This window comes from Erpetoichthys calabaricus, chromosome 1, assembly GCF_900747795.2.
Source record: "Erpetoichthys calabaricus chromosome 1, fErpCal1.3, whole genome shotgun sequence".
Classification (NCBI taxonomy): Eukaryota; Metazoa; Chordata; class Cladistia; order Polypteriformes; family Polypteridae; genus Erpetoichthys; species Erpetoichthys calabaricus.
In genome coordinates, this window is record NC_041394.2 from 348284220 (window position 1) to 348311331 (window position 27112).

General features: G+C 40.5%; 2 protein-coding genes across 2 annotated transcripts in view; one reads left to right on the top strand and one right to left on the bottom strand.

Annotated features, from left to right (window-relative positions):
• LOC114669270 (zinc finger protein 883-like) overlaps positions 1-10908 on the bottom strand; it is a 68092-nt gene extending 57184 nt beyond the window's left edge. Inside the window, exon 1 of the mRNA XM_051927866.1 lies at positions 10692-10908. The gene's annotated coding sequence lies outside the window, so the exon portion shown is untranslated. The remainder of the gene's footprint in view (positions 1-10691) is intronic.
• Positions 1-27112, top strand: part of LOC114644701 (zinc finger protein 721-like) — a 250513-nt gene that overhangs the window by 171044 nt on the left and 52357 nt on the right. The window lies entirely within an intron of this gene.

A 27112-nucleotide genomic window follows, 5' to 3' on the forward strand; every position in this document is an offset into this window, starting at 1 on the left:
AACCAATCATAAAATTGCTGCCCAGTCACCTTTTACCAGGTGAGCCAATCACTATGTTTAACTGTAGATTTTATAAACCCCTTGTTCCCATTAAAGGTTTCAAAGTGTTTTTTTTTGGTTGAACTGTAAACTTCCCTACTGCAAACATAAACTTTTTTTTTAACATTTTATTAGAATCAAACAACAATCTATACAAGCAAATCAAGGTTAACAAAACTAAGTTAGAAAAGAATCAACCCCCACGTTCTTGATGATATTCTAATTTATTGAGATGCCCATTTATACAGTACCATATCATCTGCATACAGTAAAAGGGAAATTTTCTCATCAAGTCCTTCTCTGATAATCCCCCTTTACCTCATAAACATTTCGACAATGAACTGCCAGTGGCAAACAAACTTCTAAATAATCTGATCCAAGCTCCTATGACATCATTCATTGCACCACCATGGATAACAGCAGTGTTTAAAAGTAAAGGCTGCAGGATTTGCTTAATGTATTAGTTTAATTTAAAAAACATCACTTTAATGTGTATGACAACTTAGTGTAAACAAATTACAGCTGTTATTTGTTATGTCAATATAAGCTGATCTAGAAAACATCCATCCATCCATTTTTTTAACCCACATATCCAAGGTAGAATTGTATTGCAATTGGAGCCTATCCAAGCAATCTTTGAGTGCAAGGCAAGAACAACAACTGGAAAAGGTGCTCAGCCATTACAGGGTGAATACACACACACACAGGCCAATTTAGCAATGACAATCCACCTAACTTGCGCATCTTTGAACTAAGGGAGGAAAAACACACGGACATGGGGAGAACATCCACACTCCATGCAGGGGCCATAAAACATCTCAAAGCAAATTTTCAGATAGAGGAAGCTTACATTTCATTATCTTTACTGGGGAAAATAATAATGCAATCCCAGCATATCCAAAGCCCCCCCACCTAAACAATTTCACAAGTTTGACTAAAACACACACTCTTAACCGCCAATAGAACAATCCACTATGGATTTCTGCATAAAGTAAAGCATTCAAAACACTACTTATTTAGTTACACTCAGATCGACAGACATTTTGTCCTAAGGGGAAATTTAGTTTTATACAGAAGCTCAAGAAATACAACAAACAACTGCCACCCTCAAACACTGAATATACAAAAAAAAGAAGAAAACTCTTTGACTGCGCTCTTATCTTTTAGCAAAGTCAGGAGTCTCAGCGAGACATTATAAAGGCGCCCCAGTAGTGACTCTTGACACACTTCTGAATAATTTATTGGCAGTGCACCATTGTTCATAATGACACTCAGCTTCGTCTTCATTCTCTTCTCCACTACAACCTCCAGCAGGACCAGAAGGCGTCCCATAACTGAGTCTGCCTTCTTCATCGGCTTGTTGATTCAGTGGGCCTCCCACAAAGTGATGTTGCCATCCCAGCACACCACAGATTAGAAAATCATAGTGACCATCACAGAGTTATACAAACATGTAAAGGATGTCACTGATGTGTGTGTGTTTGTGTGCAGTTTACAAGTAAATGCAACAATACTACCATATATACTCATGGATAAGTTGGGACTTAATTTTACTGTATAATTTCCGGTATTCTACAAAGTCAGTCATATAAGTTGAATGCGGAAAACTCACGTTGTTTGTCCAAGAGATTACGATATGCTAACACCGACCTGAAGGAGTCACCACGGAGCACACAGCCTTTTTTTTCCTATGTATTGTGCCTACGTGACCACATGGTAATACCTGAACTATTCCCAAAGCGACGTTTGCACTGTTTTGTGTTTTTTGCATCTCCCATCCTCATACACCTTTATTGTAAGAGCACCCCTTATCCATGATCAGAAGAAAATATGAAGCTGGTTTTAAATTAAACGTCTGTGAAGTGGCGAAAGAAATTGGTAACTGCACTGCTGCAACAAAATTCGATGCATCCAAGGAACTGGTGCGAGATTGGCGGAAGTAAGAAGATGTAAAATAAATAAGTGTCACACTTTTGAATGGGCTTATAAGTTGGGTTTTGATTTTATGATAAATTTTTCAGGTTTCAAGACCCAACTTATACGCGAGTACAGTATATACGGTATATGGTATCAGATAACAATTACATTTTTCTTTTACGTGTGAATGAACATGTACTGTAATTTAAATAAATGATGAAAATTCTCCATGAAAGTAGATGACAGCAAGTAGCAAAATAAAATACAATCAGAGTGATAAAGCAAATCATCCTTAAATAGCGAAAGCATAAGACATTACTAAACAGCTGAAGAATGACCTTGGTTTGCTACTTCATCCAATTACTGGACAGTTTGGAAACTTAAAAAGCTTTGGTAGTGCGTGTGCTTTGAATTTCTTTTGGGTTCAACTTCAGAAGTGTGAGTGTTTGCTACAGATGTGTTTGAAACGCTGTTAGAAGACCTGAAGAAAGCTGACGTCATGTCTATAGTAGCAGAGGAGTTCACAGACAAAACTGATACTGCACAATTGTGCATATGTCTGTTTTTTGTTGAGAGCAAATGCTTCCGAGAGGAACTCCTCGGCTTACTGCTGTTAGAAGGGTACACAATTGGCAAGACGGTCTTTGAGAAAATTTCAGCTTTTGTCAAAGACACTAGTCTGAATGTGAAGCGTGCGTGCATGCTTGGGACGGATGGGGCTCCATCCATGGCAGGAAATGTTGGTGACTTGTGTGCAAGTTGGTCTGTTGTTGCACCTCAGGTGATATTCTTACATTGCATTGTGCATCAGAAGGTGTTGTGCGCAAAACTAAGCAGGGGGCTCAAAACAACAATGGCTACAGTTCATTTTATTTGCTCCAAATCAAGCATCCAATACTGCTTATGCTGCTGTCAGAAATGTCTGCTGAGCACCACAACCTGCTTTTGCACAATGATGTCGGGTGGCTGTCCAAAGGCAAAGCACTGGAGAGTTTCTGTGATCTCAGAGAGGAGAACACAACTTTCCCACGCAGCAGCAAGTAAAAAACGGCAGAAACACACCTGACTCACATACTGGATAATAACTTCATGGTCCATGTCTGCTTTCTGAACCAGATATTCAAACGCCGGAATAACCTGAATGTGGGATTGCAAGTGTGGTAATTAATTTGTCTTGTTATGATATTTTAATTGTTGTGAAGTTTGAATTTTATATCATAGCCTCCTTAGCATTAGACCCAAACGTTACTTGGGCTGCGTAAACCATGGTAAAAGCGTTAGTCGCAAGTGTCACTGTACAGATGTGTCTTGTGCAAGCATTAGAACCGAGAACCATTCGGGATGTAAAAGTGCAGTCATTGCTGCCATTCTTTGGAAAAATTATGTGCAAGTGTAGGTTTTCACTAATTATGAAATATCTGCACCTTAACAACACTGGAGACTTTGATGAGAATCCCCATCCAGCACCCAGACTGAAGAAAATATGGGAGATATATCAGGCGATTGTAGTAAAATTTCAGAGAGTTTACATTACGGACCGTGATGTCAGCATCAACGAAAGTTTCATTGCTTATAAGGGCAGACTGTCATGGATACAGTACATCACATCAAAAAGATTTGGCATCAGCTTTACAAGCGTTGGAAATCTAAAATGGGATACATTTGGAATTTGGTTCTCTACACAGGGAAAGGGGCAATGTTCAATCAGAAATACGTTGCTACATAATTGGTGCCAACTCTGATAGATGCTCTGCTGGATCAAGGTTACTGTGTAACCATGGACAATGTTTATACTTTGCCAGAGCTATTTGACATCTTGCTGCAAAGAAAGACTGATGCATATGGAACAGTTTGTCCCGTGGCAGACCTGAAGACTTTGGCAGAGATAAATTACAGTGAGGAGCACTAGTTGCTTGGCAAAAGGGTAAAGTGCGTGTGCTAAAATGGAAGGGCATGAAAGACATTTGTGTTCTTAGCACTGTGCATAATGCATCTACAGTCACTGGACAGGCAAAAGGCAACAAGCAGGTTAGAAAGCCTTGTGCTGCGGTCGACTACAATGGCACGATGGGCAGCGTAGATTATGCAGATTAAGAATTGATTTTCTACCCCATTTAATGTGGAAGCAACAAAAGAAATACTACAAAAAGATATTTAGTCATCTGGTGGAACAGTGCATTTGGAATATATTCATCTTAAACAAACAAAAAGCTGGTGAAACTGTAAATTATGCAAACTTTAAATGCCAGCCTGTAGAACAAATCACTGCCATACATCCACTGTCTACACTACTGCTAAAAAGACGCAGTCAACCCAGCACATCGCAGATCAATCTGGAGTGTCTATTAGGTAGACATTTTATTGATTATATACCTCCAACAGAAAAAAAAAATACAGAATCCAACTCGAATCTGTGCAGTGTGCTGTTCACAAACTGATAAATCTGGAATACAAAAAAAAAAAAAAAACACTACTGTGACGATGGATTGTTTCTTTCAACGTGTGTTAATATTTAACATGCAGAGAACTCATTTTGAGATTATATACTGTTTTGGCATCATTAGTAGTATTACTATTAATGTTATTATTATTTTTGTTATTAATGTTCATTTCATATTATTTTTTATTCATCATTACTATTATCATGGCTGCACTCGGGCCTTAATCTGGGATCCTGAGTTGGTTTGTCATGTGGTGGGTGTGCCGATTCACTGTATCAGCATGTGCTCCAAACCTTTCTCTTTCTCACACTATTATTATTTGTATCATTATTAAACTTTGGAGATTTAATAAAAATGTATTTTTTTGTGCCAAAAAAAATGCAACACTTTTTACAATTTTTTTTTGGAAAAAAATACAACACTAAGGAGGTTAAAGTAATTAAGCACACTTTTCAAGGTTTACTATGCAATGTAAAAGCGTTTTCAGGTAAGCTAGGGCAGCTGAGACAGGATGCAAGGAGACTAAGTAGGCTGTCAGCGGGAATCTATGTGTTTTATTTACTGCATGAGAATGGTAGAAAGGAGCTGAAAACAGCAAAGCACACACGTGATGCTGGACATTATTGTCCTATGTGTTTTTGTTGACCGTGCTTACTTATAATTTAGTACTGTTCATTTTTCCCTCTGTTCAGCTAGCAACTGGAAGCAGCCAATGATGATAAGAAACTTTGCATGATGTAAGTGATCTAGTTTTATACCTGTTACTTTTGTATAAAAAAAGACCTCAATTAGCAGAATGCTGTGTGCGTCTAGTCACAGTGTCCTGTAATAGCAGTGCTCCATCTTCAAAGAGAATAAATGGTTTATGACTTTAACTTCCTCCTGCCGCCTGTTTTCTCTTAGAGGTTTTGGGTCACCTGGGGGGGGGGGGGGGAGCGGGGGGGATGGGGGGGTGACGGCCATTACTACCACACAAGGCAGAGACCAAACCGTCACTGAACTTGTGGAACAGATGCACACATCCCAAGTCAAACTGGACTATACAAAAGTCTGAGCACGCAGTCTGTTGCGTCATTACGCTCACAGGTTATGCGCGAGTGTGCACACGTGTTGTTTCTGTATCTGATATGCGGGACATGCTGTACTTTCAGGAGTCTGCACGTACCCGCATTTATTGAATTGTTTGTTGACTTTGTGTGCGTCAGTTTGATGTAAGTTACGCTTTGCTGCTTATTTTATTAGAAATAATTTTCTATAAGTAATGATAAAGCTCGTAACGTTGTTTTACTAACAAGTTCAGACAATCCTTTTTGTCAAAGTGTGTTCAGTTTAACGTTCAAAACTGTATAAGTATATTCAGAAATGTTGCTTCTTTATTAATATATAAGTGCTTGAAGAAAACAGACTTGGTAATAGTCTGCTTAAGTAGTGATTTGTTTGAGTCTGTACAGCGCTTAACACATCTGGTAAGTTTTATTTAGTGCCTTTTGTCAACGACAGCACGTCATAGCGCTCTGTTAATTTCTGCTGCCATCTACTGACCCTTTTGGGCATTACCTGTTTTAGCGTTCTCTTTGCCTTTATTTTGCGAGTTATTTTACATTACTGTATTTGTTCTGTTTCAGAAACCACACATAAATATTTGTCTGCAAATAAACATTTAGTTCTACAGAGCCATTGCAACTATTCCTTCCTTTGCAACGTTCAGCAGTTAAATTGAGATATTTCTACCTTAATTCTGGTCTGCCTCATCCTTCTTATCGAGGATTAGGATTTGGTGCCACAGACACACACCAGTTTGACGCATGCACTGTTTAACGTGGACCTTATCGCGACTGACCTGATCACAGGCCGAATGCTGCATTTTCTGACATGCCGCAAATTTATCTTATCCCCAGCACAAATCATGGATGTGATGACAGATTTCACTGCGAGGCTGAAAGAGAACTTTGCCAGTCAATCGTATGAACTTGTTCTGTTGTCACACAAGACCAGGGGGTGGCGAGCTGCACTGACTTTCTCTCTCAATCCTTTGCAGACCATCCATGGGAAATCCTGCATATCTGGCGCCTATGAATGCGTCACTTTCTAATCCGGCGCCTACGATGATGTCACTTCCAGATCCGGCGCCTATGACATCACCACCTCTGTATCAGGTGCCTATGATGACATCACTTCCAGTTCCAACGCCTACGATAATGCCACTTCCGGTACCAACCCTGATGATGTCACTTACTGTCTCGGCAAATAAAGCCGCCATTTTTAACAACCTGCCTTAGTTCTGTTCCGGACTCAGACCTGTGAACAACTAAAAACACGAATTGCCCATTTGCAGCCAGGGCACAATATACGGTTGGCTGCCCCAAACCTTTTTCCAATGTCTTTTGCCTATTATTGTGACACTGTGCAACTTGTTACAGAGGTGATGGGTTTTGCCAGAGACCCATTCACTATTTCAAAAGTGGACTTATCTGCCAGAGCAAAGGAAGTGGTCCCCTCCATTGACAAGGGGAAGTTCATACTTGAATTTGTTGACACAAAGTCATCCATAACCTTGGCCCAAGAGCTTTGCAGTAATGGGTCTCTGAAGTCAACATACAACAGTTCCCTAACGTTATGAAAGTAGCAGTCATCGTGCTCAATATGTTTGGATCAGCATACACATGTGAATCAAGCTTTTCACGGATCAATTCAATAAAAAGAGGCTTAAGTCGTAACCTGACTGACAGTAACATTCACCAATGCCTTCGAATTGCATGGACATCTTATGAGCCAAAGGTCACTGCTCTCGTTCAGAACAAAAAAAATGCCACTCTTTCCACTAAGAAAGTCAGCAGGGTAACTGTAGCCAACTACATATTATGATGACCTCTCGAATGAGATGCACAGGAGCCGCTTCTCTGGGGAAGTCTTCAAGATGCTGATTGACATTTTGATTTGGTGTGCCATAATATAGATGGTGCCCTACCGCTGCCCGTTGTCTGGGTCATGGAGACATTTCCAAAATAACAGAATCAGATCGCCTACTACGGCCATTCTGCTTCTTTCTTGCCCTTTAACCATTCGCTCCCTTCTCACCTTGATGCTCCAATGCTTGTTCTCGTCAACCTCATCCTCCCCCTTTTATTTGCCCAGAAACACTGTTAATTATCCCTGTGACTCAGCTCTCTCTAGGGAGGAACCCTGAGCCCTCAAAAAGTGCTTTACCCCCAAGACTCCTCCCACACAGCCCATGCAGTAGAGACATGTGACAATATCCACATAATATGGGATGTGTAACAAAGCCAAGCCTGATCACACATGCGGCGATTTAAAATGAACCCAAGTTCCCTCAGTGTGCAGTAGACATTGCATTCATGTGCCTTAGTTACTGTTATCACTATTTATGGGTTTGTGCACCGATAGCATTGAGAGTTCTTTTTAATTCTGTTAAATGAACTTTGTGATGTACCTGGGTCAATATTTATTTTATTTAAAAAGAGAAAAAAAATGTTACTGCTAATACGTATGTACTATTTTGTCTTATGCACTTTGAGATGTGCCTAGTTCAGCTACACTACATGGACAAAAGTATTGGGACACACCTCTTAATTATTGACTTCAGGTATTTCAATCAGACCCGCTGCCACAGGTGTATAAAATCAAGCACCTAGCCACGCTGTCTCCATTTACAAACATTTATGAAACTAAATGGGTTCTTCTGAAGAACTCAGTGAGTTCTGGTGTGGTACTGTAATAGGATGGTACTTTGTAATAAGATGGTTTGTGAAATTTCATTCTTGCTGGATGTTCCATGGTCAACTGTAAGTGGTAATATTGGAATGTGGAAGCTTTTTGGTACAACAGCAACTCAGCCATGAAGCACAAGACCATGTAAAGTCACAGAGTGGGATCAACGACTGCTAAGGTGCGTAAACGTCGCCAACGCTCTGCTGATTCCACAGCTGAAGATTTCCAAACTTCCACTGGCATTAATGTAAGGACAAAAACTTCATGGAATGGGTTTCAATGGCCGAGCAGCTGCATGCAAGCCTCACATCACCAAGCCCAACATCATTCATCGGATGGAGTGGTGTAAAGCACACCACCGCTGGACTGTGGAGCAATGGAGTGAGGAGTCACCCTTCTCTGTTTGGCAGTCAGATGGTCCAGTTTGGGTTTGGCAGATGCTGGGAGAATGTTATCTGCCTGATTGCATTGTGCCAACTTTAAAGTTTGGTGGAGGAAGGATAATGGTGTGAGGCTGTTTCTCTGGGTTTGGGCTCGGCCTCTTAAGTCCAGTGAAAGGCAACCTTAATGTTTCAGTATACCAAGACATTTTGGACAATGCTATGCTTCTAACTTTGTGGAGACAGTTTGGGGAAGGCCCTGTTCTATTCCAGTAGGACTGTGCCAGAGTGCACAAAGCAAGGTCCATAAAGACATGGCTGAATGAGTTCAGTGTGGAAGAACTTAACTTGCCCACACAGAATCCTGACCTCAACCCCATCGAACACCTTTTGGGATGAACTGGAACAGAGACTGTCAGTCAGGCCTTCTCATCCAACATCAGTGCCTGACCTCATAAATGCTCAACAGAATGAATGGGCACAAATTCCCACAGAAACACTCCAGCATCTTGTGGAACACCTTCTAAGAAGAATGGAAGCTGTTAGAGCTGCAAAGTGGCAGCCAGCTCCATATTACAGTATATGTATTTGAAAGCAATATCATTAAAGTCCCTCTTTGTGAAATGGTCAGGCATCCAAATTCTTTTGTCCATATAGTGTATGACCAAAACTGTCTTTTTTTTTTTTTTTTTTTTAATTTCAAAAGTTGAAGAAAGTTATTGTTACTACTTCAGATTCTGGCCGGCACGGTGGCCCATTTTACGTATTCTTCTTTTGGTTTTGTAAATAAATTAATGCAGAAAATGAGTAGGGTTTATAACACACGAGTACCCTTGTTTTTCAATACATTCATTTGTGTTTGGTTTAAACTTTGTCATTACCTGCTGCTTACCAGCCATTGAAAATATTTGGCCCAGCTAAATTTCTTGATTTGAAAATCTGGCCCAACTGAATTTGTAATTGAATAGCCCTAGATTAGAGGTTTGTGCTCCTCATTGACCAAGGGGAGGTGCCAGACAAAGAACAACTAATTATTGACCCTCATGGATAGACTAATTAAATCAGACAGAGCCTTGGGTAGAAGAGGGATGTCAGGCAAGTCTATGGTGTTCACCTAAGAGTTCCTAGTGGCACACTGGGGTTATCCACACACTCTTGCTGAGCTCAGCACCACAAAGCTACATGTAGTAAGCAGCCTCCATAGCTTCCACCTCACCACCATGTCTAGTACAAAGCAAACACAGGCTGAAGTAATTAGGATATGAAAAGAAAACCGGAGTAACTGTGCAGTGCCAAAACCGAAACTGGGCCATCATAGGATACACCTGCATTTGTTTCCAGAACCACAACAAGCCTGAAAATCTTTAGAAAGAAGAAAGGAGCCAAAAAAAAAAAAAAAAACTCATACAGTGCACACATGGAAACTGCATATAGATCATAAAAATAGAAATAATTCTGCTGGAACTGTAAAACAGTAACTCCAACCAAAAATCTCTACTACCCTCTCCAATGCTCATCTACAGGCATTACTGGCTTTGAGCTTTAGCACCAAAACGTGATTTTTTCACATATGATAGAGATTAAAAGAAATAACATTCGTGCAGTGCATGTAAATATATGCGGACTGCACTGAAATAGGCAGATTTTAGAATATTAAGCCGTGTATATAAAAACGCACATAGTGATAATTGATGCCAGGCTTTTACAGTTAATAACATTCAATTTATACTTCTACAGGCGGGAATAACGACACGACAGCACTACCCTTTTCTCATATTTTACACATTTGTTTTCGCTCTCAGGTCGCATGCACTTCGACTTTTCTCAGCGGTCGCAGTCTCCAGTTTATTCAGTTCGTTTTCTAAGTGTTAAAGCTCGACTGACTTTTCTTAGCTCTTTCAAATGCCGACCGGTCACCAACACCGCGGACTGATGAAACAGAAAGAAAAGTGTGTGGAATTAACGCCTCCTCGAGTCTGGCGATTGGAAAAGAAAACGGCTGAAGGAAGATATGGGCATGAATACTGTATACATGGACAGGAGGAGAAGACGGGAAGGAGAAATGGCATTAAAACATGTGAAGTGAGCACGACACACCTATAAATAGTACAGACCACCCGGCCAGATGGAAAGTCTCTCGAGCAAAGGTCGGGGGTGGGTTGATAGACACGAACAGGCTGCTTACCTCTGATTCAACTTTCTCAGGTGCTCTGAGTGGGGTGATGAAAACTCGCGTCCTTGTAAAGTGACGTCCCGAAAACCTCTGTATGTCGTTAATGGTTTCCTTTCAAAACTAATTCAGTCTCCTGCATCACTCAATCAACAATCGCTACCCGTCTCGTGTACCGCACAATGTGACACAACAGCGTAGCTTCAGCTTATGTCGCCCTGAATGACGTAGCTATGTGGCAAGCCTCGAGAACACGAACGCGCGTGCGCGTAAACGGCAGGCGACACCTGACAAGCTTCGCTTGTGACGTCATCAATGGCGACGAAAACTAAAGTTGGCGTGTGACAGTGCGCTCCAACTGTAAATTGAATTCTGCCACATCTGGCATTTCGAATGCAGTTTAATTTCATGTACGCAGACACAGGAGAAACAAATCCCCGCCGGAAAAGGGTACGTAGTTAAATTTAAATACTGTATAAGAGCGAGCGAGCGAGCGTGCACTGGGGGTTACCATTGTTATTAGACATTCTGATTGTAGTCCCTGAGCAGCACGCCGTGGCTAATCGTCGTTTCTATAATGTTTGTGTGGCTTAACAGCTCGATTGTCCTCACCGTTCATTTATTTGTTTCTCATAGAATAACTTACTGCGTTTTGCTGTGATTATAACTGTTTCTGATATCTTCGTGCTCGCTCACCTCTGCCCGGCTGTAACGTGCACGCGCGGCCGCTCCATTAAAGCAGAATCGACGATATCATCTTTCGGAACATTTTCGGACTGCGGAGTATAATAGCTGAGAGCTATTCAATGAAGCGCACTTATGAAAAGGAGACTTGGCTCAGTACGTCTCGCTTGAATAAATCCCCTCGAGGCTCAGTCGGCTCCACGAACGTGTAGACGGACTCGGGTAGCGCACGATTATGGTGTAGGCAGTCTTGAGAACCAATCATTGATAACATCTGCCTGAGCTCAGAAAACATAGAGGAGAGCTCAAAATCCGCAGATTACCTGTGACTTGAGTGGGAAACGGATGGGATGCATGATGTATTGTGGGAAAGCCTGGAAAAGTATAGAGTTTCATTAAATTTTCATAAAACAGACGAATATGTATTAGAAACAGTGGCGATCTTTTTACTAGTTGGTCAAGAAGTAATCTATAATAACACAAAAAGAAATGCATCAGCTATTAAAACAGCTAGACAGACCACGTCCCAATCAGTAGTAGAGAGGTGCCAAAGTACGTCAGGGCGAATTTGTGCATTGTATAATGAATGTCATTATTTACAGTAAAAAAATATAAGCATATTAGTTTGTGAATGTTATACTTGATACACTTAAAATTCAGTATTCAGCTGCAATATGAAGTGCATTTAGCAGCAATTGATATTTCATAATTCCTAGACCTGGGTTCGCTTCCCGTGTCCTCCCTGCGTGGAGTTTGTTTGTTCTCTCCGTGTCTGCGTGGGTTTTCTCCGGGTGCTCCGGTTTCCTCCCACAGTCTAAAGACATGTAGGTTAGGTGCATTGGCAATCCTAAACTGTTCCTAGTGTGTTCTTGGTGTATATGCGCCCTGCCTGGGGATTTGTTCCTGCCTTGTGCTCTGTGTTGGCTGGGATTGGCTCCAGCAGACACCCGTGACCCTGTGTTAGGATATAGCAGGTTGGATAATGGATGGATGAATAGAATAGACATTTATATGCAAACATTAACTGCACATTTAAAATCCAAAAAAACGAAAAAGAAAGCTGCAGCTTCTGTCTGTGGTGCAATAGCCCAATGTCACTCCTGCTGTTTAGTTTGCCTTCATCAAAATGGCTGATTGCATAATATGACTAGTGACTCATGTCAGGTTCATTTAAAAGGACTGACCTGTACATTGATGCCATGAATAATTTGTTTTGTACATAGTCGGCCTCTAATTAACTTGCCGGTGCTATTATTTTACACACGAGTGTAGACGTTTGTGCCAGTGACACTTGGGACATTTTAAATGACAAGATCTAGTGTAACTGATACAGTTTTGGATAAATGCATTTTACAGAGAATCATTTACCAAAATGAAAAAAAAAAAAAGTCAGAATTATGTAAACGGTTTGCACAGTTCTCAGGCATTTGCTTTGTTGAGGGGACTTTGCAATGTCTGCCTTCAACTAATTTCTTATAAAGTTGTTCATATAAGAGAAAGTCAGGGAGGTCTAAAACGTCAAGATTTAACAAAATCTTGACATTGACTCTTTGGACGATTGCAATACTTTCCCTATACTTCGTATACGAGAAAGTGATAACTAAATAAAGAGAGAGTAAAGTAACATAGTATTAACCTCATGATAATCACTAGCTAACCATATGCTATTTCTGTCACACCGTACATTACTGTTAGACCATTTTTTTTAAAAAATAATTTTATGCATCCTACGTGGGGGGGGAGTCCTGTTAGTCAGCTCTAGCCTACTGCTGCATTGTTGCCATGGTGACGGTTCAGTGCTTAGGAAAATACATGCCTGTAGAATGCAGTGATTTACCAATCAGAACTTACAAAAGTAATTAGAACTGGCTGCATCTTCATACACCACTCTAGGATGCTTCCATCTTAGATGCTGCTGCATAGCTGTTGTGGCTGCTGTGATTTGCAGAGTGTACAGAGCACGGTATTATTTGGCTTTTGTGTAAAGTACTGCCATACTTTAGAAGTCCACAGTGTTTTACATGTAGGACTTGCAGATCAACTTGGTGCTGCCGTGCTGATCTCTTGAATGATGGTAAAAACCCTAAGTGTCAACATGTGGCGCACCAACTGACGAATTTAAATAATTTAATAAGTTGACGTGCCGTAACTGCACTACTCTACGTCACTTCAACTTTTAAGCATTGTCTCTGTAATGGCAGTGCAACGACGGAAGTCCGAGGAGCTCAAGTCAGGTCATTCAGCTGTATACATCTTTAGAAGCCTTTTATTGGCTAACTAAAAAAAGATTACAATATGCAAGCTTTCGAGGCAACTTAGCAAGATTGTCTGAGGAAGGGGCCTAAGTTGCCTCGAAAGCTTGCATATTGTAATCTTTTTAGTGAGCCAATAAAAGGGGTCGTTTTACTGGACTTCTCACTACATTCATAATGGCTAACATGGTACCACACCCTAATAATTCTTTAGAAGCAAAATTCATAGTCCACAGAGCAAAGCACTTTGAAACTTAAAAGGGGAACAAAGGGTTTTATAAAATCTGTTGCTACAATCAAACATTACGATCAGCTCAGCAGGTTGAAGGGTGGCCGATGACAATTTTATGATTTGGCGTTAGACAGTTGCCAGTGAAAGGCCCTTTGTCTAACTTAAGGTAAGCATCATAAAATACACATGTCAGCATAAGCTAGAAAACCCATTAAGTTCACTCGCTTGTCATCTTCTGAAGTTCAGCAAAGTTACGTTCCTCTTACATCGTTTCCTTTCTGACATGCACTTGTTTCCTAACAGTTCTGATACTCTGCTTGTATAAACATTCATAATCAAAACTGATAACACAATACTGGGACCCCAACAATCCAAGCGTTGAAAACTGCTGGCCTACATCTGTGAGAGTAGGGAAATCATCTTCCAGCATGTTGGACCTTCACTCCACACTTTAATAATTTTATCTCTGTATATATAAAATCCAACATCTGTATGTCTGTCTGCTTTTCACGAGAGAACTACTTCACGGATTTAGATTTTTTTTCTCTAGAATTTTCTTGAACATTCAGATTGATTTTGCGACTTCTCTCATTGCGCTGAGAAATATAGTTCTCTTGCAGGAGCGATATATTCACGCTAATCCGAAACAGAGGCTGCAGGCTGAGGGGAGTGGGGAGCCGGGCAGGGCCCTCCTCACTCACGCGCCAGCCTCCGTTCGAGCCTGTGTACCTTACCTCTGCTTATCTAGTGATACCTGTTTGTTTATTGATTTTTATTTCACTACTACGCGGGCAGAGCCGCGGGGGACGGCTAGTACCCGATAATTTGATATCAATGGTAATGTGTTACTTTTAACCTACTGTCAAACTTGACATAAAGCTTAAATAAGAGAATGTTTTAAAATGAAATTCAAATGTCTCTTTATCTGAATGATGGCGTTTTAATTGGAATCCAATCCTCTTCTTTCCACAGAGACAGAGAAAAAGCTGCGTAATACTGTAACGTCCAGATGGATGTGAACACGGAGACATGCGAGGCTGGTGAAAATATCCTAGAAATAAATGCCATAAATGTTAAGGAGGAAGACTGTGAATGGGAGTCTGTCCCCCCTAAACAGGAGAGTGTGGACATTAAGGATGAGGAGTGTGAAGTGGGGTCAGTGAGCATTAAAGAAGAGACTGAAGAGAAGTCCGTCAACATTGAGACACACAAAAATAAAACTGTGGAGAATGTCAAGGAAGAAGACCCTCATGATGGGTGTCAAGATGAACCGATGTCCGCTGTAGTCTCTTCTCAAAGCAGACACCACTCATCTGTCAGCGTGAAGTCTGAATCCTTACAGTCTGACACAGAGGAAATTGAGGAAAATACAACTGTTAGAGCTCAAGAAGATCAGCCACCACCTACAAATCAGTCTGGTAAAAGTAAGTATAAAATAACAATTATGTGTAAGTTTTAGAGTTGAAGGTATGGACCTGAAAGGGAAAGTCTGATGCTTTTTGTTTTTTGAAAAGGTTAGAAATGTAGTGAAAATTGTAACTTTGTGCAGATGTTCCAAGCAAGTACAAAATTGCCGGTTTTTACTATGGAAAAGTATTGGTGCAAGAAAGCGCTTGGTCAGTCCTTTGGAGTTCCTTAGATTTCTGCAGTATTACCTCTTAATGTTGTGGTCTGACCTTCAGATAACAGGCAAGCACACTCGTCTTAAACTAGTAACACACAAACATTTGGACATTTTCTTGTCAGTTCAGAATACATCGATTAAACATTTATAGTCCAGTCTCTGACCTCCTGTCTTTACTAACAGGTTGATCCTCCTTTAGCTTCAATAACCTCCTCCAAGGAATTTCCTGTAGCTGCTGATCAGCCTTTAGCTTTTTCAGTCCGTTGGTATTACTGGGATTTCTTACATGTCCAGCTCTCTTTAGATCAGGCAACAGCATCTCCATTTCTGTTCAGGTCTGGACTCTGATTGGCCATTCCAGAGCAACTGTTTCCTTATGTTAATCCTCTAAATTGTTGATTTCTTCCTGTGTTTCGTTCGATTCATTGCCCTGTTTCATCACCCAACATCTGTGAAGCTTCTGCTACCCTGACATTCGCATGTCAGGTATCTTGATAACATTTTGCATTCAGTGTTCCCCTGATGACAACAGACAGTCCATGCCCTAAAGAAGCAAAGTGGCCCCAAACCAAGGTCCTCCCTTCGATATGACCTTAGTGTTACATATTTCTTCCAAAGGGAGGAGCATCCAGGTGGTCGTTTGCAAGCTTGAGATGTGCAGTGATGTTTGTTTAGAGAACAGTGTTTTTCTTGGGTTTGTAATTCCAGGAGAACCATTCTTGTGTACAGTAATCCCTCCTCCATCGCGGGGGTTGCGTTCCAGAGCCACCCGCGAAATAAGAAAATCCGCGAAGTAGAAACCATATGTTTATATGGTTATTTTTATATTGTCATGCTTGGGTCACAGATTTGCGCAGAAACACAGGAGGTTGTAGAGAGACAGGAACGTTATTCAAACACTGCAAACAAACATTTGTCTCTTTTTCAAAAGTTTAAACTGTGCTCCATGACAAGACAGAGATCACAGTTCCGTCTCACAATTAAAAGAATGCAAACATATCTTCCTCTTCAAAGGAGTGCGTGTCAGGAGCACAGAATGTCACATAGATAGAGAAAACAATCTCTAGCAAACAAATCAATAGGTCTGTTTGGCTTTTAAGTATGCGAAGCACCGCGGCACAAAGCTGTTGAAGGCGGCAGCTCACACCCCCTCCGTCAGGAGCAGACAAAGAGAGAGAGACAGAGAGAGAGTCAGAGTTTGTTTTTCAAGCAAAAATCAATACGTGCCCTTCGAGCTTTTAAGTATGCGAAGCACTGTGCAGCATGTCGTTTCAAGAAGCAGCTGCACAAAAGATTGCAACGTGAAGATAATCTTTCAGCATTTTTAGACGAGCGTCCCTATCGTCTAGGTGTGCGAACAGCCCCCCTGCTCACACCCCCCTACGTCAGCGCAAGAGAGAGAGAGAAAGTAAGTTGGGTAGCTTCTCAGCCATCTGCCAATAGCGTCCCTTGTATGAAATCAACTGGGCAAACCAACTGAGGAAGCATGTATCAGAAATTAAAAGACCTATTGTCCGCAGAAACCCACGAAGCAGCGAAAAATCCGCGCTATATATTTAAATATGCTTACATATAAAATCTGCGATGGAGTGAAGCCGCGAAAGGCGAAGCGCGATATAGCAAGGGATTACTGTATTCCTTCTAATGGACACGTGAGCAAAGACTTTGTCAAGTTCCAATGATTTCTGCGGGTTGTTTGCTTTTAACTTCTGTACTTTTACAACATTTATGATACCCATTGAAGCAGTGAAATTCTTCAGTTTCTCATTCTGTTATAAAGAGAAGAATCAAGAGATTGTAAAGAGTTGGGGACCTACCGGGTTCCCAGTTTAATAAAATGAAAAGAAAAGGATTTTAATGAAGAAATTGTGAGCTCTTGTGTCCAGAGCAGCCTTTTTCTTGCCAGTGTTCAGTCAGGCAAGAGTTCTCTTCTGTGGAGTTCCATACTCTTTGGAAGCAGGTTCCCAAGTGAATGACGACTTCCCATGCCATCGTTTTTTAAATAGCCACCGGTGCGGAAGGGGCGAGATCTTCAGCCGAAACTTGAAGTGTCATCACCATCTGTCTCGGGACATGTCCTCTGGGGAAACTTAGGAGAAGGTGTTAGTGGCCACGTTTTCTAAGGTGCCAGGCACTGGTAACTTTCCACAGTAGATGCTCCCTATGCACACTCGTGCAACATGATGGATTGATGGGCTCCCAGTATTTTGTGCATCTCTCTAGTTTTTCCTCTTAGGTCCACTAATATGAATGGATCTTTTTGAGACAAGGCCACTGCCAGTACCTAAACTTTGAATCCTTTTTTTTTTTCTTAAATAGGACTTTGTTACCTCCAAGCCACACCTTCAGTCTCATGTGATTGGTTGAAGTCCTGACTCCACTGAGCTTTTATGAAGTTCATTAGCATAAAAGATCAGAAGGCTCACAGACTGGAGTGTAAATGTTTAAATGACTTGTTCAGCAATGACAGTCCAGTTGATTGTGTTTGTATTTTATTGTAACATAACTGACGATTGTTGAAGCAGGCCGACACAGGCACCCTTAGCCCCAAAGAAGGCTCTCGGAGACAGCAGAATTAAGCTTTATTGTATGGCACCTTTTTTCTTTTATGATAAATGATAAAATTCTTATCATTTAAGCCATTATTCTTCCTCATCTGACATCTAGCATTCCATTGCTCTAGTTCTGCCTCTAATTAATTCCACCAATAATTCTAAGTTGAGGGGGTGTCAGACCCCGCTCTGTCCATCTTATCCGTTTGATAAGGGCTATTCTCTCACCCTACTGTCTCAGCGCTTATTTACAACCAAAGAGTTCACATTCCCTTCTCTAAGCGAGGGGCCCATTCTATGGCTTTCTAGCACGTCTTACCTATGGCTTATGAAAAACTGTTGGTTTCAGGATCATCTTCTTATATAATACTAGCCAACCCATGGCGTAGCATATGCCACATAATTATTTACTGATGGGTGAACACTTCCTGAAAGACACAGTTGTCCAAATGGGGTGGATTTAAGGATACAACTGTGAGTGAATGAAAAGATGGAACTCTGGAGAGAGCAACATACAATTGTCCATGACTGAAAACTGGTTTTGGCAGATAAAGGCATATCTTTTTGAAAGTTTGTCCCTGTGCCTTATTAAGTGTCATTGCGAAGGCAAATCTAACAGGAAATTGTCTGCATGTAAAAGTAAAAGGCAAATTTGAATCTGATGGGGTCAGGGATATCCGGGGAATAAGGACAGTTTGTGATGTAGGAGCTGCGATAGTTTTACACTCTAGTACATTGCGGTGAATGCTGGTAACAGTCCGTCTAGTGCCATTCTTGCTGGCATGAGGTTTCTGAGAAGCATGACGACTGAACCAATTTTAATTTTGAGTTTTATGCGGAGGCAAGCCAGTGGGAGTAAGACTGTTGAGAAATTCTTCAGGGAATGAAACTTGATCTGCGGGGTCGCCTGTGACGATGGAGTCAACACTGGTGAAAGTTACTTCGTCGGTAGGGATAAGTTTCAGTACTTGTTCATTAAGGTGTAGCGAGTCTTTGTTGGTGACACTTAATATAGCTCGCGTACTGAGTTGTTCCGGAGTCACAGTTGAGAAGTCTATGTCACCATATAGTTGTTGAACGGAATCAGAAATAAAAGGAAAACAATGTGAAAGTAATGGACGCGGGAGGAGGGTTAGAGATGGCGGGCGGGGCTCTGTCTTGCATGCGTGCGTATCCCATGGTTGGGCGACTTGGTGGATTATATATAGAAAAGCAGCCGGAACCGAAAAGAACAATGAAAAGTCAACGTGGCTCAGAGGTGCATGTGGACTGTAGCAGAGACGAAAGTGTCTGAGGCGGTGTTTGGTGAGGAGTTGCGTGCTGGCACATGAGCAGGCAGTGTGCATGCCTCGAGAGCGAGGGTGAACTCGGGAGGAGAGTTAGAGTTGGCGGGCGGGGCTCTGTCGTGCATATCCCATGACGCGGGAGGAGGGTTAGAGTTGGCGAGCGGGGCTCTGTCGTGCGTATCCCATGGTCTTAGAGTTGGTTGGCGGGGCTGTGTGAGTTGGCAGGCGTGGCTCTGTCGTGCGTATCCCATGGTCTCTGTCTTGTGTGCCATGGTCGGCTGCTTAGTGAATTTTTGGTGGCCGTGGCTCTGTCTTGCGTGCATCTTGCTTGCCATAGTCTTAGTGAATTATATATATAGATGCTACTGTGGTTGTCCGTTTGTCTGTCCAGGATTTTAAATCACCAGTAGCTCGTAAAACGTGTGAACTATTGATCTGAAATTTGGTACACATATACTACACATATACTATGTGACATCTACTATCTGCAATCAGGGTGATGATTGACCTCCAAAGTTATTAATCTTTTTCTTTTTCTTTTATTTTATTGTAGGGAGGCAAGAGGGGGGTTGTGCGGCACATGTGTACGGGCGCCATTCTCATCTCTATCACCTTTGCTGTCACTTGCCCTACCTGTTCATATCTTAAATAATTCTTGAGGCAGATTGAAGACTTAAGTGCCAGCTTAAGTGAAAAATTAAAGAAAGCGTACTAAGTAATTGCAACAGAAAAACTGACAATCAGTTTTAATGCGAAAACATCCCAACGGAAGAGCAGAAGCAGTGGGCCGCTAGGGTGGAGAAAAGAAGAGCTGCTCAGGAAGGAGCAAGCGCGTCAACCTCTGAGCAAACAAATGGAAAACGTACAGAGAAAGAGGAGGAAAACTAGGAATGCTCAAGTCAAGTGTATAACGTGCAGTACGCCATTACTGGTACTAAATAATTAAAATATATGTAGCATAGGCCTTTTTAATTCTACCTCTTAACATCTTAATGCTTAGTGAAATATTATATCTACTTGTGTCAAGTGTGTAAAATACTTTTCTAGTGCGTGTAAATTCCCAATTTTAACAATTCAATTATCTATACAATCAGACCACGTTGTCAGGAGGAATCGAAGCAGAAATGCAGGGGATTCCCAACAGTTCACAAACTTGTAACTGTTAAGTGATTTAAATTAAACTTCACATTCTCAGAATCAATCCAGTTGAGTGTCCATGTCTGTTAAATGTACATTTTAGCTAATGAGATTGTAATTTGTCTTTAATCTTGCCTATTTTTAATGTATGCAAGTGAATTTGCCACAAGTAATTTAATTTTGAATGAGTATTTTATCCTTCTAATTTATTTATACATGAAAAGAATGAGATGAAAGATGTGGCAATTACATCCTATTTATTAAAATTACAATTTTATAGAACAGCTAGGGGTGCTGAGCCCCCTGGCGCCTTCGTTGCGGCCAGAATATTAGTAAAATCTGTAAATGTACAAAAGAAAAAATATTATTAATTGGAGTCAGAATCACAAAATTCTATAAATATGTAAAAAAAAAAAATATTATTTAACAGAGTAAATATAATAAAATGAGAATAAAATATTTACTCTCTTGGAGTATTCCTGTTAAACTAAGGTCCACTATGCTCGATGAGTATTTATAAGAGACTAAATAAATGATCCATTCGTTTTAACTGACATTCATATAGATGAGTAATTTTTAAAAAAAAAGTTTTTTTTATTTAAATAACAGGAAAAATTACATGAAAACTAAAGTGGTATGCAATGGGTCATCATAACTCGACCTTTAGCTAACTATCCATTATCCAACCCGCTATATCCTAACACAGGAGTCTGCTGGAGCCAATCCCAGCCAGCACAGGGTGCAGCAGGAAACAAACCCCGGGCAGGGCACCAGCCCACACACACACATGCACAATTTAGGATCGCCAATGCAGCTAACCTGCATGTCTTTGGACTGTGGGAGGAAACCCACGCAGACACAAGGAGAACATGTAAACTGCACGCAGGGAGGACCTGGGAAGCGAACCCAGGTCTCCTAACTGTGAGGCAGCAGTGCTACCCACTGCACCACCATGCCGCTCTTTAGTTAACTATCCATCCATCCATTTTCCAACCCGCTGAATCCGAACACAGGGTCACGGGGGTCTGCTGGAGCCAATCCCAGCCAACACAGGGCACAAGGCAGGAACCAATCCCGGGCAGGGTGCCAACCCACCGCAGGACACACACCCACACACCAAGCACACACTAGGGCCAATTTAGAATCGCCAATCCACCTAACCTGCACGTCTTTGGACTGTGGGAGGAAACCGGAGCGCCCGGAGGAAACCCACGCAGACACAGGGAGAACATGCAAACTCCACGCAGGGTGGACCCGGGAAGCGAACCCGGGTCTCCTAACTGCGAGGCTGCAGCGCTACCCACTGCGCCACCATGCCGCCCCTTCAGCTAACTAAATCACCTAAATACAAACATTGGTGTTATGAATAGTTTTTTTTTTTTTTTTTAAAGTTTGTTCCTGTGAAAGAAAGTTTACGCGATCAAAAATAAAAAACATGATTTTCTTGATATTAAAAACCACGACTTTCTTTATATTTTAGTTTATAATTTAAAAACAGAATAAGAATCTGAAAATCTAGCAACATCACATTAAAGTTCGATAAATTCTGAAAAGAATGATACCAAACATATATATGTAGGTTTTGAAATAAGCCCAATTTAATGCGTGACATAAAAATGTCACATAAAATTGTTGCACAAAATCGCTGCACTTTTAGGCTTCGGATTTTTTATATAGAGTTATTGTGACAATTGGAAAATAACAGAAAGCAAAATTATCTACTCACAAAGGCATAAACGCCATGATATGAGCCCACGGAGCTTTTTACTTTGCATATGTCCCTGCAGGATATCCAAATAAATAAATTAATGTTTCCTTCCAGATAAATATTTATTGATGAATAATGACCCTAAGAGTGAGATCAGTAATGTCAGACGCTGTTGTCTTATAAACTGTACAGTGAATGAGTCACAGAGAAGAGGCCTGCAAAAAGCATTTCACTGAGGCCCACCAACACACTGACTTTATAACGTGTTATTAAAACACTTTGGTGCGAGTCGTGTTCAAATGTGTTTAGCTAATAGCAGTAAACGGCAACAGACCAGATAACAGGCAAGATGTTGGTTTGATTTTTATAGCGACTTTCCTTAATAATACCTATGACTTCCTCTTGAGAGAGATGTTTATTAAGTATGCTTAAGTACAATTTCATTGTCTGAAATCTGGGACTTTTTGAAATTCCAATCCAGCAACACTGGATTTGATTCTTTAGTGTTTTTTGCATACAAGTACATATCTTTAATACAGTAAATGTGTGGAAAGCAATGTGGAATTGCAGTAAAATTTAACTGTCAGGCTTAATTGGTCTGCTGTTAGCTTTGAGTTTAGTAAAGTGGTCCTTGGGTCAAAGCACTTTGAGTACCACTGGTATTTATGGAGTAGCACATTCTTTATGCTGCAATGCTTGCTGGATCAGCAGAGCACTTTTGGGGGTTTATGCCACTGATTTTGAGTTATCTGTAAATCTAACATCTAATCAGTGGGGCTTGATTGAGGACATAAACACACTCCTCTTCCTATTTGAACAGTTGACTAGAGAAATTTTCCAGTCAAAAGTCTTGGCATCCAATGTGATTCATTCAGTTAATGCAGTAAAATGACTGTTGACTAAGAACACTCACATTGACTTTGATGTCAAGAACGAGTACAAGTGCTCTCTCCAAGGCTGTAAGTAATCATTTCATTGAGATTTAGACAGAAACCATGCACTTCGCTGCCACTGTTTGGACCCAAGATAGAGGTAAAGTCATCGGCACTTGAAATGGAGCGAGCATTGAACGCAATGCAAACAAGCGACTTTCAGTTAATTTGGCAGAAAAGGACTCACGTATATTATGTGTGGAGGGGATGTGCATTGATTGTGCATGCTAATTTTTCTAGATAAGATGATGAAACCTTGGGTAAATGTCCAGACAGCAACAGAAGAATATATTTAAAAAACCTGTGGTAAATAGCTCCAGGACTAACTTTACATTAATATAAGTAATAACTAGGGCATTTGGGCCAAATATCACCATTCTAATAGAATTGCGAATGTATTAAGAAAGAACAAAAAAAAAAGAAAAAGAACATAGCTTTTGAATGTAGAAGAACCAAGGTTATTATAGTTAACGAAAACTAAAATCAAAACTGAAACTATTATTAAAAAAACATTTTCGTAAACTGAAATAAAATAATTAACAAAACCGAAATGAAAAACTAAAACTAAATGAAACTATTAGAGTAGCTGGAAAGACTAACTGAAATAAAATAATAATTTACTAAAATATTTTTAGTTTTTGTTTTTGAATAAATATTCTTGCCGTTAGTCTTTAACCCTTGTAAGTTTTAACTCTAAAACAGAAAGTCATCCACCACGAGCCGTCCCAGCACATATTCATCCAGTGAATAGCACTGGTGACAGAGGTCGCCAATGCAGTTCACACAGCATATGCGGTGGCATAGCAAGCTAAATGCAGGTGCGTAAAGCATGTGAAATAGAAAGTGATTTACGTGCTGCCTTTCTTTGTGCTTGTTGTATATCAAGATGTAATTCAAACGACTGAAATCAGAATGTACTGGTCAACAAAACGTTTACCATATGGGCAGAAAAATCACAAGTGAGTAATGTTTCAGTTTATTTCTCAGGTGACTGCTTTTTTTTGACAGCAATTTACCTGCCACTTCGCACAGGAGAGATCGTTTTTACTTCCTCATATACGAAGTATAGAGAAAGTATAGTAATCATGAAAAAATTCGACCTCAATATTTTGATGAATCTTGGCGTCATAGACCTTCCAGAGTCCAAAAATACAGTTTTTTGGAATTGTGTGTGTGTGTGTGTGCGTGCGTGCATGTGTCTGTGTGTGTGTAAACACGATAACTCAAAAACTAGCCCCTCATAGAAATTCGGCATGTGGTTGTTACACCACAATTGTAGATCTCTATTAACTTTTAGGCCAAATCCAAAACCTGAATCCTTTACCTGAACACATACTCGATTTTTTTTTATTCATACAGCTGCAGAGTCCCGTTTATTCAACTTTACTTTTATAATAATTGTTCAATATATTATTAATTTGATTTGTTGTTGATGGTTCTTTAATGTACATAATATAAAAATATAATCATTGTCTTGTGGTTTACTCCTCAAATATCTATCCCCATATCTGAGTATACAAGAAAGTCGAGGGGAGACCACTCCTGATTTTTGAAAATAAAACGACACTGCTCAAGAGACTGACTGGGTCATCATACAAGATCAGCATATTGTTGCTGACCAATCACTTTTGCTTTAAAAACAATGTTTAACAATGAAGCAATACAAACAAAGGTAGAGAGTCTGCCAAGTGATGGAAAAACTAAGCATACTAATGTTTTTTTTTTATTTATTCTATATTTATTAATTTATCTTTTTTTAGTTCATATTCACAACTCAAAATACCCAATATTGCCCCTAACCTTGACACTACATGCTTGTTTTTCTTTGTTTCCCTCAATACAGTGGGGTCTGCACACTGATTCAAGTCTAAGAGCCCTGTTCTTCCTAAGCCCCTGTGATGTTCATGAGAAAATATTTAAAAAATTATAAAATTGTGTAAAATTTTTCATATTCAGTATCTAGTTTTGATTATGCTTGTTTTTATCAGACAAACACAAAACCAGATTGTAAACCATGTAGTGTAGTAAGCTTCCACTAACATTAAACCTGTATCTGTTAAGTGTACAATTCTGTCTGATTGTGACACAAAACTAAACTCCGTAGGAGCTCCATGCCATAATTACTAAAACTAAAACCGAAACTAATAGATATAAAAATAAAATAGAAATGTCTTTGTGAAATAAAAACTAAACTAAAACAAAAAATACATGATGAAGGAAAACTAAAACTAAACTGAATTTCTAAGTAAGGTCAGAAAAAATATAGAAATTAAAACTAATATAAAAAGGCAAAACTAGAATAACCTTGAGAAGAACAGCTATCAGCTTTACCTTGTGTTCACTTTGGCATTGTGTTACTTAAGATGTGCCGTAGGATATTTTACGATCTGTTTTTGTTTGTAACTTTTATTATCGGTCATTCTATATTTATATATAGTTAACCTGTATTTTTTACTAGTCAGTATTTGAACACTCTGATCTGCAGTGTTGAAGTAACCGTGTGGAATACCAGGGGCGTATAGTTCCCCAAACCTGGACACAGACAGGCACAAGTCCAAGGCAACACACATTTATTTCTCGTTTTTCTTCGCTCCCCACTACAGGGCACAGTACCAAAGCACCAGCAGTAATGCTCAGTTTCCTCTTCCTTAACTTCTTCTCTTCCTCCTCCTCTCTCTCTCTGCTGTCTCCACTCCTCTCCCAGCAAGCTTTGTCCTCCACCTCCTGACTCTGGCTCTCAAATGGAGTGAGGCGGCTCCATTTATTCTTCACCTAGGAATGCGTCCGGTGGTTCATCAGGATTACCTGGAATCACTCCCAGGTGTGGTGGAAGTCCATTATAGGGCTCTGCAGCCCCCACAGAACCCAACAGGGCTGCACCAAACTCCAGCTCCCAGCATGCCCTGCAGGAATCTGTGGTGCTACAGCATCCCAGGGGAGTTATTGCCTCAGCGATCCTCTTTCCCCCGGTCCTTCCATTCCAATGGCACCATGGCCGCCCGTCACAACAGGGAATTGAATATAGTGAAGTCCACCAGCATAATGATGAAGTAGATTATGAATTCTGAACACACAGGTACCATGTACTGGGGGATTTTAAATAGGTGCTGTCATGGATGGCAAAGATAAGGAGCTGTTGACACCGGGTATGTGTTCAGATAAAAGGGAATGGAAAACATAGGCAGAGATCGATCATTAGCGTCAAGGAAAGTGTCTGTAGAAAACGAGGAGATACGTTGGTATTTTCCAGTCTGGACAGTGTTTGTCTGAGTGCTTCATTGGGGTGTATGATGTAAAGAATGGCATAGATTGAGGTTGGCTTTGTGTCCATTTAGTTAGGGTTTAGGAGTGTCAGACTCGTGTGTGCATGGACTGTGGAAAGCAACCACAGTTAGGGGGGCCTGATGGGTGGGGTTTGGGGACTTGGGATGTGCATGGTATCTCATGTTATTTTAAGAATGGATAAGAGCAGACATAGATATTTGTATCAGAATTTAATATTTAGACATGTGCTGCATTCATAAAAGACATTAACCCAATGAATAGCAACAACATTTATTTCTATCACACATTTCCATACAAATGATGGAGCTCAAAGTACTTTACATGATGAAGAAAGAGAAAAAAGACAAAATATATTAAAAAATAAAATTAGGCAATATTAATTAAGATAGGATAAAAGTAAGGTCCGATGGCCAAGGAGGACAGAAAAGAACAAAGAACAAACTCCAGACGGCTGGAGAAAAAAAAAAAAAAAATCTGCAGGGGTTCCAAGGCCACGAGCCCACCCAGCCCCCTCTAGGCATTCTACCTAACATGAATGACCTCAATCAGTCCTCATTGTATTCAAGGTTGACATGGAAGAACTTGATGATGATGGTTATGTGGACCTCTGGCCTTTAATCCATCAGTGTAGGGACATCACGTTGCTTTGATCGGGTGGTGTTGGCACAGATCGGCACCACAGAAAACCGGAAAAAGAACAGCAGAGACAGTAGGGGTTAGTACGGATTGTGGAGCCACCATGAA